This window comes from Aplysia californica, unplaced genomic scaffold (assembly GCF_000002075.1).
Source record: "Aplysia californica isolate F4 #8 unplaced genomic scaffold, AplCal3.0 scaffold00071, whole genome shotgun sequence".
Classification (NCBI taxonomy): domain Eukaryota; kingdom Metazoa; phylum Mollusca; class Gastropoda; order Aplysiida; family Aplysiidae; genus Aplysia; species Aplysia californica.
In genome coordinates this window covers 1040842-1046604 of record NW_004797341.1, presented here as the reverse complement: position 1 = coordinate 1046604, position 5763 = coordinate 1040842, and the positions used below count along the sequence as shown (strand labels likewise).

General features: G+C 37.1%; 1 protein-coding gene across 3 annotated transcripts in view; it reads left to right on the top strand.

Annotated features, from left to right (window-relative positions):
* Nucleotides 1–1419: 1419 nt before the first annotated feature.
* Nucleotides 1420–5763, top strand: part of LOC101857397 (autophagy-related protein 13) — a 24529-nt gene continuing 20185 nt past the window's right edge. For all 3 annotated transcript variants that reach the window (XM_005093871.3, XM_005093870.3, XM_035968624.1), the window contains exon 1: nucleotides 1420–2827. The gene's annotated coding sequence lies outside the window, so the exon portion shown is untranslated. The remainder of the gene's footprint in view (nucleotides 2828–5763) is intronic.

The window sequence follows — 5763 nt, the reverse complement described above, 5'->3', positions numbered from 1 at the left end:
GCACCTCAAAGAGGAGGGGGGATTTCGACGGGAGATAGAACCCAACGGGATGTTTATTACTTCAATATTATAACTTAAAGAGAACACCATATCTTTCCGCCGTGGATTTGAAATAATTTGATTTAACGTATTTTTGTGCGTGTGCATGTGTGTTTGTGCGTGTGTGCGTGTGTGTGTGTGTGTGTGTGTGTGTGTGTGTGCATGTGTGTGTGTGTGTGTGTATGTGTGTGTGTGCGTGTGTGTGAGTGAGTGCGTTGTCTGTGTCTATGTTTTGAGAGTAGGTATGGGGGTAAGGTCGGCCTTTTTACATTTACAACCTTTATATTTGTCGCCGGGCACAACTGAAACGTCCTAAACAGTCTCTGTTGGAATAGCAGTGTTCTGGCTTTTAACAAAGCCTGGCACATGTTCCTTGCCTATCATAGAGGGATTTAACATAATTATTATAGTATTCCGCCCTCATTTCAATTCTTGTGCGACAATGTATGGACACATCATCCGTTCACTCGGCCTTGCCAAAATGATCCTGCATGCAAGGCAGCGTCCAGGGAAAAACGAGCAGAGGCAGACCGAAGAAGAGTTGGGAGGACAACATCAAGGAACGGACAGGCCTGGAACTCAAAGACACGCTCAGGAAAGTTGAGGACCGGAAGGAGTGGAGGAAGCTGGTGACCAATTCTTCAAAAGCACCCCGTCGGACAACCCGTCTACCGAATAGATGAAGGTGAAAGTGAAGCTGATGGAGTGCGACAATCCCTTCACATATAAATAAGAAGAAACTGTTGAGGTAATATTCTACAGAAGAGGGCGGCCTCTAATTGCAGTAAATTCGTATCTGGATTTCTATCGATAGGGAAGCTCTGTCGGCTGATCAAACGAGATGCTATTTTTGCAAAATGCTCATGATATTTTGCACATTTCTGAAAACATGATCACTTACTCTTCGTACTAGAATTCCAAATGCGCTTACCATCTTACAACGTACAATCCTTCATCTATTGCAAACAAGGCATTACCGGAAACCTGGGGTTTTTTCTCCAATTTTTCTTTTTTACATGTAGTTGTACCATTGCGAAGTATTATTTTATCAGCTTATTGAAGGAAATCCAAAAAGGCAGTTGTCTCGTGTGAATTCCAGAATCATTATTTTGTATTTATCTTAAAAGCAGACACGAAATTTGGATAGGATGTCTATCTGGTTCACTTTTGGTGACATGGGATGGGAGATAACAGGTGTGTTATATTATTTATCATTGACACAAACTATTCTTATTCCTCATTTACCTCCCATACTCTACAATTTGGCAACTAATCCACGATGCCACAAACCTCCATGACTTGCCTTCATATTCTCTCAGATATTTCTACTAGGTTTGTGCTATGTATTACGTGCTAGAGTAAGTTCTTTAGTTCTTTTTTCTTTCTTTTTTTTGGTTTAAACCATGCTGAGGGACAATTGTAAATCACACTGTTTTTAATTGACTGTTGTTACTGCTGTTATTGATGTTTTGTCCTTCCCTTACTGATTTGCTGATATAGTTTAAAATATTAGAGTAGAGATGTTAGAGTTAGGGAGGTGAGTGCATTAGACTATCACTGGTGTTGTTGTTATTATGTTGTTGTTGTTGCTGTTGTTGTTGTTGTTGCTGTTGTTGTTGTTTCAATTCGTTGTTATTGTTATAACTACAGTCGAAACAAAAACGTTTTCAAAATTACTTTCAGTGGTTGTTGCTGGTGATGGTTTTTTCTAAGCTCACTGTAGATTTTTTGTTAGATTGTTCTTAAAGCTGCTTATTGGTCACATCACACCTAGTGTGAAAGCGGGTGCATTTTTTAATTTTCAGGAGGTGTGAAAGATTGGAACAGAAGTACTTTTCTATTTGACCTGCCTTTTTATCAAATACCTCTACTCTTAGATTAGACGCATGTTCATAATAATCCCGCCCCTTTGCATTAAAAACAAAATGTATGTCTAGTAGTGTGTTTAGCTCACATAAAGAGTACAGAGCAGAGCAATGGGTAATGTTAGAACAGTTCTTTCAGATTGTGATTTAAATATTATTATGTTACTGTGATGTAAGAACGAGTGATATGTTGTCATAAAATGTATATTATTAAGTACTTCTGTCACATTCTGAACTCACTTGACATAATGTTTTTCAATGCGTACAGTGAATGTTGTCAAGTGTTTCACCTTGTAACCCTCTAGACTAAAAGAGCGTAGTTGTTGGATTTCTGAAGTGAGAGTGAGATAGCCTCGTTATTCTGAATCAGAGAGAAAATACTGCAGCGTTTATGTTTTCTTTTGCTGGTGTATTTGTTTGGTTGTTCTACTAATGCTGTTTCCTGGTCCTAGTGCGTTCTATTTTTACCTTTGAGACTTTTAAAAAGTGTAAACAATAAAACATTAATCTATTAGACAGATTTGAAAATGATAAAGATATGTAGTAGGATGAATGAAGAGAGAGAGAGAGAGAGAGAGAGAGAGAGAGAGAGAGAGAGAGAGAGAGAGAGAGGTGCTAAAATGAGAATTCTCATCTCATGAAGCGAGACGGTGAGCGTCGTGTTGAAGTGCAAGTGTCCTTGTGTGGTGGTCAACAGCCTGTCTGTCGAGCACGCCCTTTGACCTTACACTCAAAGGGTCACACAGAATACGACAGCAGTTTACCTCGTACCCTATTAATATTTTCAGACGTTGTGGTATGTTCGTGTTTGAAAAAAAAGGTTCAACGAGATGGTGGTGTTTTGTGCTATTATACTATGAGTGAGACATTATCAAGGATATTATTCTCTTTTATTGCAGTTTTTATTGGTTCAGTGGTGAACAGTATGTAACCCTTTTCTCTGATACTTACTAACCCGGCGTATCAACTGAAATATCGTGTCCTTGTGAATGTCATAATAATATTATTGATAATAACAATATTTTTCTACATGATGTAATAGTATCCAGCTTGATAGACATTAAGTTGCTCAATAAGTTTCGAAACGAATATTATGTCTTTTCCAACATCCAAACAAAACACAAACGAAAAATTTTACAGCTCAGAGTGCCTCCTCCAGAATAAAAAGTATTTGTTGTTCGTTTTTTATAATGGGAAATGCTGAAATGGAAGTTTTTTTTTAATGTGTCAAGAAAAGGGGCCGTTTAGGGGGGGGGGTTCAATATTATAAGGGGGGATAACCCTTCTTCAACACATGACGTCTGAAGGATCGTATAAGGTTTAGAAGCCCGAAAGACTTTGACTTTCATACGATATGATACCAAGAGTTGCCTTAATCAAAGATGATATCAGACCGGACAGTATGTTTCAGATAACCCTGGTTCGAATCTTCAACTGGGGATTACTGAACTTGGGTTGTTTGGGGAGTTGTCAGGGCTGTCCATCAACTTGGCTCAATTATTCTTAAGTACTGAGCTCAATTATCCTGCCTCTTAAAATAGCTTGCAGAGTTGATAAGGGTTTTAAGTACATACCATAATAAATACAATTCAAGGAAAAGAAATAACAATTCACGGGAATGCAATGGATTTTATTCTGCTAACAGCTTCTTCACATTTCTTTGATATTCTCCATATTTCCGCCCTTCATCTACTTTTCAGGAAAAAGTTCCTTTTTTATATTAACATTTAGTATCATAAGAATGTAGTCCAGAAAAAGATATACCTTCGTTCTTGGCCTATCGAATCCCGTTGTGCCAAAGTAGCATCAACTCTATTAAGCCAACCCAATTGAATGGTTTTAATTTAGAGGGGTGTCGAATAAATAGACACCACATTTAACAGAAATCTATTTATAAATGTATTTCACTGTTAACAGTTTTATTTTGTTTTTGAATAAAGGGAAGTGAAATCAAGTGGTACGTTTACATGAGGAGTGGTTGTGGGGATAATATTATCGGGGGGTTTTTCACATTATATCTGGTCGTTTTGCTTTTATGCTTATCATTATGAGTACAATCACAATCATTCAGCAAGTTCACTTGTCTTTATATGTCATGCGTAATAATTATTATTCTTTATATTATACTGTTATCACCAACAGCAGACTTCAGCTTCAATGTTTCTGACGCACAGTATGCGTCATCCACTTGCTTTCTCTTTCTGATTTGCGTTCCTCTGCAAAAAAGAGTGCTTTCTGAAAATGTGCCTGCAATATAAATATAGGCAACTATATAATAACTGTCTTTAAAAATTGTCTTTGCACACTTAATCACAGAATTTTACCCCCCCCCCCCCCCCAAAAAAAACAACAAAAAAACAACTCATTATTTGAATCTCGTTGATGATATCTAGTATCAAAATAGTCTTTAGACAAACTTCTCTCTCAGATCAAAAATCGATTATTTTGAAAATTGACCATAGTCAAACTCTATGCCCGTAAATATTTAGAGCACAGATGTTAGTTGCTTTGGGGTTTCTTTTTCTTTCTCTTTTTTCTTGTTTTTTTTTTTTCGTTTTAGTACTCAAACCTCGCAACAACTTGTGTTTAAACAGTTTGCTAAAGTAAATGCCAATGTTACATGCCAATCATAATAATATTATTGTAAAGCAGAAGTCAGGTCCGTTTACACATTGCTGATCGAGCAAGAGTGAGCACTGCAGCCTCTGCGTCACGTGTATAACAATATTGTCATTGTCCGAGTGTCATGACGGGATGAAATCAGTCGCTCGTAGGGGGCATACTATCATAGTGTTCCGTGTATAATCTTAAGCCTATTAATTTGATTGCTTTTGCTGAAAAAAAAGAATGCTAATCTCTCGTATCTCGACCAGACATTGAGATATTTGCGATTGAAGGAGGGTGGTTTCGACGTGATGGCGGCGTGGGGGAATTTCCTAATGTTAGATGACTCCAAAATGAGTTGACATCTTAAGCTGTGGAAAGATGTTGAGCCCAAAATAAAAAATTTGATAAAAATTTGACAACGTGCAGAAAAATTTCAGTTTCTCCAATTTCGTTGTTTCGAACGAGCGCCTGATTTCACCGCGATGGCACACAAATCATAATATTTATTCAAAGTAACAAGTTGTGAAGATGTTGTGGAATCTGGAAACAGATATGGATGTATTCATTTGTGTATGTTTGGACTTGTCAGATGCCCAACGAGCACACCCTGCGTTTCAAAATATTGGTGACAATATAAGAAAATCACCCTATTCACTATTGCTAGAATTATGCAGACCTGAAGTAAGGTAAGTTTGGGTAAAGAATTTGGACAGACCTGCTTGTGATTCTGAGCTATATTTATGAATCGAGGGAATTTGTTTGCTAAAGTGCACAGGAAATTCAGTGGTACTCATTAAGATTTGAAACTCAGCAATATTGGCACTTTGTTTTACATCTATTATTATTTTGGATTTTAGTTCTTTTGTGCATTTGTAGCTTTTAAAAGATTAGGATGTTTCAAATTATTCCCTAATTAGACCAAGAAGTGAGATATCATTAGTTCAACAAATTATGTTCACGGACTAAAGGCTGAGAAAACACACAAGTTCCATCTTAGGGCACTCTAAATAACAAAACAGCCCGTCGAAATTGTGATTTTGGAAATATTTGTATGCTCATGTCTTCAAAACAGAAAAAAACGTGCTCGTTGAGTCGTCGCATAATCAATGTACGTATGAAAAATGGTGAAAATAAAGGCATATATCACTGCTAAGATAAATTATGGTTGTCGTTTTGATTTTCGTTTGGTTTCTAAAGTAGTAGTATTATTATTCACTGTGAGGGATGTTGAAGAAGAAGAAGGAGGAGGAGG